This window comes from Aquarana catesbeiana, linkage group LG06 (genome assembly GCF_042186555.1).
Source record: "Aquarana catesbeiana isolate 2022-GZ linkage group LG06, ASM4218655v1, whole genome shotgun sequence".
NCBI classification, from domain to species: domain Eukaryota; kingdom Metazoa; phylum Chordata; class Amphibia; order Anura; family Ranidae; genus Aquarana; species Aquarana catesbeiana.
In genome coordinates this window covers 214,420,794-214,431,843 of record NC_133329.1, presented here as the reverse complement: position 1 = coordinate 214,431,843, position 11,050 = coordinate 214,420,794, and positions in this window count along the sequence as shown.

Sequence of the window (11,050 nt, the reverse complement as noted above, 5' to 3'; positions counted from 1 at the left end):
GGCTCTTCTCCTTATTCTCAGTTCTTTTTGTGTGATAAAGCTAATTAAAATCAATCTAAATAGCGCAGAGATGATAAATAATACGGCATGTACTTCAAATATTTCTTTTGTATAATATTTGGGATTATGCTCTAAATTCTGAATTTTTTTTAGAAGACAGGAGCATTGCAAAATGAAGGACAAAATGGATGAAGTGGACACTGGGCTGAATTTGAGAACATTTCCACATCAACTCTTTGCCACTACTACACATTGCTCACTTCTCCTACATTGGCCAAACTCTTCGCCCTTTTGTACATATCACTTATTCTGCTTAATTTATACTCAACTGCAGCAATAACAGTTATTTTAGTACAATTTCGGGCCTAAGGTCATTTCTCAATGTTTGGTGCAACTTGATTGCTTTAAGCCAAGACGTCATCATGCACTTGCGTCAATCTTCGTGATACCTGCCTGCGGTCATCTTTGTGATAAACGCCGGCTGGGGGTGACAGTCACCTTGCGAGATAAGCTATGCCACGGGTCCCCTCCCCTCTCATGATACTGTCGGGCACTCGGTCCATGACCGAGCGCCCGACTTAGCAGAGGGTGGGTGCACTGGGTGACAACAAAATACTGTCAGTTATTTTGTTGTCCAATAGTGTCAACCGGGTGCGGTCAGCACCTACTGTACCCCCCTTGTGACGCCAATGCATGCTGTTGCAGCAGGTTATATATATTGTACAGATTTGCCACTTTACATGCAGTTTAAGTGCACCCACCCAGGCACAATATTTACTTATTCATTTTTAGGGTTTCACTTTGTGTGATGCAGAAATGACTGCTCCTTTAAAAACTGTATTTTTATCATTGATTCCTGTGCCCCAGGGAAGTACCCGGTTCAACATACACTTTTTATGGCAATTAACTTGCATGTAAGCCATCAAAAAGGGTCACTTGACTTCATAAGTTCTACCCCCAGACTTTCATTGATTTCCAATTCAAACTTTTTCCATATTCTAATTTTAAAATTCAAAACAAACTTGTGTCTGTTCAGGCCATCATTCACTACTACAATGAGGGACATTTATCAAAACTGGAACAGACAAAATCTGGAGCATTTGCTCATGACAACCAATCAGATTATAGCTTTAATTTACAAAGTTAAACTGAACAAACTGAAGACAAGAGAAGCTGATTGGTTGCACTGTGCAAAGTATCCAAAATCTGTCTTTCCCATTACACATCACAAACGAAAGTTTATCATTTTATTTTTATAAATGTAGTGCTGGTAAATTTCTAATCTACTGCTGATAGGTAAATTTAGTGGGTTACTTGTTAGGTGAAGTTAGATTTGCCTCTGTTCCAGCTTGGCTGAGTTGCGTGTAGTTTCACACTGCGCCGGTGGGTGTCGTTATCACCATGGGCCAGTGTTGGAAAGGCAACATGTTGAAGCGTATGAGTGCTCCTCTGTCCTGGGGACAATTCGGTGGAGGTGGTCCTCCGAGTTGCATTCTGGGAGAGGGTATTTATGGGACAGACACCATGTTTAGGGGTTCGTTTTCAGCCACCTGCTGGCCCTCCTGGCCGACAGGTATGCGTTAGGAGTACCACCTCGTGGTCCTCCGATCCGAAGGCCCATGTCGCTGCGGCGTGTGGGTGGGCACAGAAGCCTGTCTGGGGCCTACCACAGGGGCAGAGGAATGGTCCTGGGCTGTCTATCATGTGTGAAGAAGCTGGACAACTGAGGAGATCCCAGGGGAGGACCCGTCATGGAAGGATCATGCAGAGTGCTGGTCTGGAGAGGGGCCTGGTGACTCAGTTGCAGGACGCATCCTGAAGTAGTCTTACTGCATAGTACTGCCGGGTTGGCTTAAAGGTTCCAGTACTGTGTCTGATATTCACCGTAAACCATTACATCCTGTGGCAGAGGATCGTACGGGTTTTGCTCCAAAATAGTCTGTGGCAGAGACTTTTGTTCGTGCTACGTACTGGCTGCTAGGTGAGAGTTAGTGCTACATGTGGGGGTGTCATCCGGGATTTGTCCGGGATTTGTTGGCCATCAACTTCCCGCAACCTAGAGAAGTATTTCTCCGGGAGTTTACGGTAAGGGCTGGAATTTGTCAATTTGTCAGGAGAAGAAGAGGTTAAAGTTGCAGGACATTATTTCTGACTGCGTAGGCGGTGGGCGCCAGTGAAAGCCCGGGAGCTACGTGATCAGAGGAACAAATGGGAGGAGCTTAGCCTACTTGATACCGCGTGGGACGCGTGTATGTGTGTTGGCGCCAGAGAAAAAGAGAGGCCTCGTGATCGTGCTGAGAAGATCAGAGTGTGGCCATGTCTTTTTTGGTGATGCAACCAACTATGGGACCTAAGATGTTCCCTGCCAGCACCGCTGAGGGTGCTATGCTGACCGGAACCTTGCTTACAGATATTGGAATTCGTCTGAAACTGCAGGGGAGGTTTGTTCTCTATACAGTCGGAGATATTGAAGGGCTGGGCATGCTTTGCCACAAGTATGAGGGACTGGCCATACACCTCCGTCCATTTGTTCGCTGCTTGCAATGTGGAGAATATTTGTTTGTAGTGGAGCAACCTACCATGTCGCCCCATGCTTATCGTATGTACTGGGCTACAGGTATTGCCACAGTGGAAGCTGCTACTATTGCTGAAAAAGAACGGCAGGCCGTGAGTTCGCCTATTGTCACCAAAAGTGTTCCTGAGAGAGATACTGCGGTAACTAACTCATCAGCGGACATTACTTTGATTTCCGCGTCCACTACGCCTACCCCTGTTGTACCTGTCCAGAGGAAGGTGGGATATGTGAAGGCTTCCCGCGGCCATGGTCAAGGCCTACCCCAGAGACTACCCGAACCGGATCCCGAGGAGTCCACGTCAGGGGAATGTATCTGGGACTTTGTGTAGATATTTGCCAGCGGAAGAATTGAGAGATTCGGAGATAGATTCCATGTTGGATCTCTCCGGTGATGATGACCTGTTTGAAACGATGTCACAGGAAATGTTATGGGCTCTGAGTTCTGGGAAGACATCACCTTGTGTGGAGCCGCACAGTACTGTAAATGAGACATTGTCTAAAGTTGCTAGTTTGCTTCCGACACCCGTCGGGTCTATGGTGAGCAAATCATTGAACTCGTGTGTGCCTCCTGGTTTAGGGAAAAATAGATCTTTGCCGAAACTTGCACGTTTGCAGAGGGTGCTTAACAAGCGTGTGGCCACGGAATATGGTCTGGAGTTCCCCTATGTTACTCAGGACATTATGCAAGAAATTAAAGCCAACCGGGAGCTTTGGTACAGTGAAGCTGTTTGGGACTATTTGTCTGTGCCTAAGTCTTTCCGGAAAATTGGATATTCTGTTGCCATGGATGAACGCTTCAGTGAATGTTTCCTACACTGGAACTATGGTCGGCACATTCATGCTGACAAAGTGGTCATTTGCAGACTCGGAAAAGATGACATTGTGTACTTTATTGCCACAGTAGATAAACTGGGAAAGAAACTGACATTGCCAGATCCTCGGTTTTATTGGTAACTATGGACAAAGAACTGTGGGGTATGTAGACAGATAGTGTCAGTGTTTAGAGATCTTTGTGATCAAGATTTTATGTTCATCTCAGTGTTTCTAAATCTAAGGACTTTTTGCTAGCCGAATTTCCTTCGTTTAAAAGATGTGATATACCTAAATATATATAAAGGGATGGACTCCTCAAGTTATTTTAATAGATTCCTTAAAGGAAATATAAGAAGGATTATGGGAAGAGAGTTTCATTCCTCTTTCGGAATGAGACTTTGCTCCTAGACTGTATATATCTTGTGTGTGCATTTAACTTTGTTTCTTTTCAGGGGCAAGTGGATCTCCTATGAAGGTGTTAGGCTTTTCAGCTAGATAGATAGTGGGGCTGCAACAGTCTCAATGTGGTTTTGTTTGCGAATGTGAACATATTGTTTTAAAAATGTTGAAATTGTAATGTCTTTCTACTGTCTTTCCTTCTTCTTTACTTTAATCCAAGTTTTAAGTTGAAATACCTACTCTCAGGCTTAGGAGTTATTTTTGGCAGACATTGAGGACAACGTCTATTGTAGTGGGGGAGTATGTAGCGCTGGTAGACTTCTAATCTACTGCTGATAGGTAAATTTAGTGGGTTACTTGTTAGGTGAAGTTAGATTTGCCTCTGTTCCAGCTTGGCTGAGTTGCGTGTAGTTTCACACTGCGCTGGTTGGTGTTGTTATCACCATGGGCCAGTGTTGGAAAGGCAATGTGTTGAAGCGTATGTGTGCTCCTCTGTCCCGGGGACAAGTCGGTGGAGGTGGTCCTCCGAGTTGCATTCTGGGAGAGGGTATTTATGGGTCAGACACCATGTTTAGGGGTTCGTTTTCAGCCACCTGCTGGCCCTCCTGGCCGACAGGTATGCGTTAGGAGTACCACCTCGTGGTCCTCCGATCCGAAGGCCCATGTTGCTGCGGCGTGTGGGTGGGCACAGAAGCCTGTCTGGGGCCTACCACAGGGGCAGAGGAATGGTCCTGGGCTGTCTATCATGTGTGAAGAAGCTGGACAACTGAGGAGATCCCAGGGGAGGACCCGTCATGGAAGGATCATGCAGAGTGCTGGTCTGGAGAGGGGCCTGGTGACTCAGTTGGAGGACGTATCCTGAAGTAGTCTTACTGCATAGTACTGCCGGGTTGGCTTAAAGGTTCAAGTACTGTGTCTGATATTCACCGTAAACCATTACATCCTGTGGCAGAGGATCGTATGGGTTTTGCTCCAAACAAGTCTGTGGCAGAGACTTTTGTTCGTGCTATGTACTGGCTGCTAGGTGAGAGTTAGTGCTACATAAATAAAACCACATAAGATTGCTTATAGGAAATAAAACAAACCAGAGGAATCGTGGATAAGAACAACAGTCATGCATGCGTGAATCCTTAGCACAAGTACTACAGATGGCAAACAGCCAATGTCATGATGTGGTGGAGATTTTGCAATCCATATTTATATCTTCAGGGGAACTCTCTAATAAAAGTACTATATTTTGTGATATCAGGTTGAGCCCAGCTTAGATTTTTCCTGGTTCTCAAAAGCTGTTGAATGTTTTAGGCAGGTGATAATTCACCACCTGGATGGGGGGTCTTTTGACATGCTAATTTCCGAATTGGTTATATTGAGTTCAAACAGAGCTAACTGGTTTAAGGCAGACTCAGAGGCACCAGAGAGTCTAATGTTTAAAGCAGAAGTTAAGCCAACTTAACCAATAAACTTTAGGCTTCAGGGGTAGCCAATCAGGATTCAATGCCACTTCTGAACCAATGAGGTGACCCTGAGTTCTGATTGAGTGGGAGTGGGTTCTAACAATATACAACCAAAAACCTGGAGAGGCGAGCTCTCTCCGGCGGATGGTCTAGATGCAGGATGGTTACGTAAGACTTCTCCATACAATGTATCTCTATGTCTCTTTTCTCTCCTGTAACCTTTTCTATCGTAGGATTTGGCCTTAATACCTTATTAATCTCTTGATAGCATGGGTATGACCATTATGGCAATATTTATTATCATTGGTAACATTGTTGTTTTTAAGGTTGTATCATTTATGTTATAGTTGCTAATCTCATATTACCACAAGTTTCTTTTCTGTACAATAGTAAGTTTAAATAAATTAGATTGTTACCCTTTTTGAACAGATATCATTCGTTCTTAATTTCATGGGTTGATTCATATATAGATAAAAGGTTTTAATCACTTATGTATCATTAAATAAGTGAGGTATGTATAAAGGTAGCCATGTCAGATGGTGCCCCCTGTGTGAGGAAGTTTAATTTTGGGGTGAATATGATTCTTGTATGGAAGACAGAGCTGGTTTTGTGTTTACCTGTCTCCCATCTGAATACCCAGACTAAAAAAACTTATTAGAACTTTACCTTTTGTCTATGCTAATTCTTTGATGAGACTGATTTTGAATAATGCATATGAGAAATAGAAATGGAAACTGTATATTGTGTATGATTATAGATGTGGGATTAGTTGCATCCTGCAATGTGTGGGTTTTGTAAGCAACTGCATGTTTGTGGCCATGCACGGGGGAGGGGCAGCCAGGCTCGCTGTCCCATGGTTGTTACATTAGGATATGTATGTGGAAAGGGCTACTCCCTGTGCACAATAGGAAGAGGGAGGCTTTCTTTTTGTTTTTGAGATGAAAAGACCATGCAAGCATTCACTGTGGGAGGGATGGTCTCAGGATCCCAGGAACGCCATTTGTATTTCTGAGATGTTTTTTTCTGTGAAAGCTGATGCCAGAAGAAGGATTGAACTTTCTTTGAGAAAAGTGGGTATGTTTGAGCTGTGTTATATTGTGGCGTTGTTGTTTCATTGTAAAGCATGTGTTACTAAGTGTGCACTCTCAATTGTGCGGCGAGATTACATACTATTCAGTGGAACTGTTCCTAAACTGTGTGTCTATGGTTAAGTGTGCATTTACAAATGTGTAGTCAGTCTTTGTGGGAAAATGCACCCTTTTGTTGTGGCCGGGCTTTTGTTGTAGACACCATGAGGCCATGGTCGGCGGCCATTTTGAGAGGTGCAGTTTAAGGATTTTGTGCTTTCTAGCCTGTAAATCATCCCAGAGGGGAAGCTGCTACAATTCCTTTGTATGGGTGTAGCCATCCAGTCTACTTTGCATTGAATTTAATAGCTTTACCTGAGTTTTTTGTACTTTTAGCGGTGCATGTTTTTAAAATATTTTTAGAGTTCTTCAGAGGGCAATTCATTGTTTTGAGGCTTGTATTGTATATCCTGCAAGAGTTTAGTAAGGGGCAATTTATTCTTAGATATCTCTATGCAGTTATGGTTAGGGAGCAGGATGTTTGGTGCACTCTGGGAGTGGCAGACAGAAGAGATGTACTGTGTGGACTATTAGAGGAGAGATATGCTGTGTGTACTGTGGGGGGTGAGTCTGGCTGATATCATCAGACTCAGAGATCAAATTTTTTTATTTAAACAAAAAAAAAAACAATGTCTTCTTTTAAGAAGGGTGTCATTTTTGGGAGCGTTCGTTTGATTTTCTAATCGTTAGCGGGGTCGGGTCGACGTTTATTTTTAACCACAGTGATGGGAAGATTTGGAGATAAATAGGGAACTTCTTGGTCAAGGGAATTGTCAGACAGTGTATGTGGTTTTCGTTCAGAAATTACATTGATTTTAAAAACAGAATGTTAAAAACAAGTTAAAATTTCAAACATTTTTTTCCATTCAGCAAAAGGTACAAAGATTTTTCGTCTGAATATTCCTGTCTGAAAATTGATCTGTGTGGCCAGCATGAGGCTCGGTGCACGCCTATGCAGTTTGTTTTTTATCTATTTCTGCAGTGCTTTTTGCTGTGCGTTTTCGATTTTCTTGCATGTGATTTTGCTGCAATTTGCGTTTTTGTTTTTTTCTGGCCAGGTTGTTGTAGGTCAGATTGGAGGACACGGGTTGCTGCAGGGGTGCATTGTATGTTTTCTGCAGCTTCTCCATTGAAGTGTATTGAACAGAAGAGGCGCTGTTTTGCATTAAGGAGGGAGTCCCCGACCCTTTCCAAATATGCTGGGGGGGGGCATGGATGTGAACGTGTCTCATGGGAGGCCATGTGAATGAACTGTCGTGTGTTTCTGCAAAAGGCACCAGAAAAGCACATAGATGTGAACCAGGTCTAAGACGTTTATTAACATAATGGGGTTGAGAGGGCTAGGGTTGGCCCTTTGGGGTGCAGGGGGGAGCAGATAGTCACTACTGTAAGGGGTTCATTTTTTTACTGTAGAACGATGAAAGTTATATTTACGTTTGCGATTGTTTGCTCTTTTTGTACTATAGAGGGCTCATTTTGTTTTTGTTTTTTTAACCTCCATTGTGTTACCAGCTGATTGATTGTTTGTGAAGGTAGTAGTCGAATGATTTTGTGGTCGATTGGTTGTAGATTAGTCGATTAGTTGTTTCAGCCCTAGTATGGATCTGTCTCTTTGTAAACTACTAACTGTGGATGGTGAGCTTTGTAATTAGACCTGTATACACTGGCTATATTGTAAACTGATACCAATCATATTGAACTTAGGTGTGCATCAGTTAACTGCCTCCTGTACTACAAGCACCCATAGGGTCCTGATTATCCAAGTTTATGTTAATCATTATGGAGATAACAGAAGTAATAGCCCTTCGTTAAGCATTTCCTTTAGAATACCTCTGAAAAGTCCACGGGGGAGATTGAACTATTATAGTTTGGAAAATCTCCACGCTATTTTTTTTTGAAGGACTATAGTCAGAACAGGGAACATTAGGAGTAGTACGCTAGCAGCCCGCTCAGGCCGTGTAAAATAACCGGAATGCGGGGGCCGGTTATCGTGATAAAGGCGCAAACCATAACCGCTCCGAAAGTAAAGCGCGGGGTTCTCTGTACGCAGAGTCCGGAAAAAAAATTGTTCTGACAAGTAGTGAAAAAAAAAAAATCGGCAAGGGTGACAGGGGCGGTACCTGTCAACCCAATTCTTGGTCAGAGAGTAGCTACCTCTGAAGTAAAGGCAACCTGTAAAAAGGTTGGGGAATCAGTTCAAGGTCCGGAGTCCGTAAAGGATGGGTAATCTAATCGCTTCAAAGAGGGGGTTTGAATGGGGTAAACCCTATCAAATGACCCCAAGGGAAGAGATTATAGATAGATATGGACCTTGGGTTGTGAAATATTTGCAAGATTGGGATCGTTGGACTGGGAAGAAGTATTTTAAAAGAGGTACTTTTAAGCCAACAGCTTGGGAAAATCTGTACCTTGCTCACCACAGAAAGATGACACGGCCATATGAAAAAGACACGTTATTTATATGGAGGCTGGAGTCAGCAAATAAAACAGAGGAAGTGAATGTTATTACTATGGGATTTAAGGAGAAATCATTCCAAACTCCTGAGAATGCGTCCATACAGGCTGAGAAGGGGCTAATGAAATGGGATGGATCTCTGAAAGAATTTTAACCTTACCAAACAGATGTTATGGGTTTAAGAAGAAGTACAGGGTATTATAGAAAACATGCTGATGTGTGATGTCTAGAGTTCATCTATAACCTAGCCATTTGTGTGTGTGTGTGGAATATGCAATATATGTCGTGTTGTGTAACGTTTGTTCTCAGCTGCTGACAGCCCACCCAAATGACCACCCTTCTTTCTCACCAGGTCTGTGAAAAGGTGCAGCGAACTGTATTGACATGCAAATGACCTGAGCTAAGATAATTATCTGTACTAGTGAATTGAAAGATACATGTACTAAAATGGGTTTGTTTTTCAGGAAAACAGTACTGGAGAGGTTCTTTGTGGTGAGGTATTATCTGTTGACAAATGGTACTGCTAAAAGGTTTTTTACGGATTGCTAATTTTTTTCAACCATGGTGAATAAATTTTTTTTGGGAATTATTGGTATACCATAAAACAAAAAATCCACGTGGTATTAATGTGTATTAAGTAATACATATTAATGATAAGTTGAGCTCAACAATTTTTTGGTATCTTAAAAAAAAAAAGTGCACTGTTTATGTAATGTAATGTAATGTATATTTGTGTTTCATATGCTAATGTATTGTTACAGGTATATAACCATTGGATTATTTTGTTTCTAGGAGGAAAATGGAATATTTATTACTAAATTTTATTGGTGTTTTATTTCTCAGATTCGATAATTGGGTTTCCTGGCTTTAAAGGGTCGGCTCGTGTACCCACCACTGTTCAGTGATCCCGGCGCCTCAGTGCTGCAAGGGATATTTCTTTGCCCTTTGGCCAGTTGTGTTTGGTAGCAGAAGTTCCTCGAGTTGGATACACATTATGCAATTTTTTGTTTTCCAATTTCCTTCAGATTTACCTTCAGATGTGTAGTATGAGGGCCTGCCTGATGGCATACAAGTTGAGAGTGTATAGTTTTGGGAGAGCCTGGAGAAAAGTTGTGCAGGAAGATTGTGTATATTGCACTCTGTGTTCTGGATGGAGAGGTCATTGCTGGGAGGGAAGCACCTGGGTATTATTTGGGACATAGACGAGTTTGTTTCTGTGTCCTAAGGAATACCGATGTAACGTTAGTCAGGGAACTAGAGGGTTCTTTGAACCTAACCATAGGTAGTGGTGCATTGTATACCCTGGGCATGGTCTCTGAAATCCAAGCACAGGGATGGAGTTGTGTGGGCACGCTGTATTCTCCTCAGTGGATACCCATAGGTGTCCTTCCTGTCCTAGACTCCTTGCGTACCTTAACTAGTGGTCTGTGTCCTGCATGACAGGAAGACCAGTGCCCCATAAGGTGTGCAACCTCTATGAAGAGACAAGTGTACCTGGTGGCAGGTGGTTTTCAATCCGGGTATTCTGACTATTTCTCATCCTTAGGAAAGAGAGGCTTAATTGAGACTGTCTTTGGAGCTGGAGGTGGGGCACTGGGTACCTTAAAACACTATGGAGCTGGAGATATTCAGGATATTCAGGATCACATTGGGGGGGTCTTGTGCTACATATCAGGGAAGGGGTTAGGAAAGCCAACTTGCTCTGTCCAGCATCACGTTGCAAGGACAGACAGGGGGGGGGGTAGTATCCAGGTTGCCTATGAGTCGTGATAGATTGGTGGATGACTCAGTTCCAGGATCGTCAAAAATCTTACTTGCACTGTTCTCATCCCTAATGGCAGGGATGGAACATTGTGCAGATATCACGGTCAATCTGGGTACTATCCTATCAGACTCTACTGGATTACACCCTGGAGTCCATCTTGTTCTGATGGTTTGAGTATGGACAGCCTCAGATGACTGGTACTGATGAGTGCTAGAGGAAGGTAAGGGTTGTGCTATGGGAAAAGGCAATAAAGCTGGCACAGGGGGGGGGGGGTCATGTCTAATGGATGCCGGGGTAGTGTCCCAACTGGTCCTAAACAAAGTTAAAACTACTTGAGACTGGAGACCAGGGTACTGGTGCTAGTATCTCATGTCTAATGATGCACTGTTTTCAGCATCAGGTTAAATGGTACTCAGCAGGATACACTACCTCGGGGAGTCTATAGTACACCTCCTCTGGCCC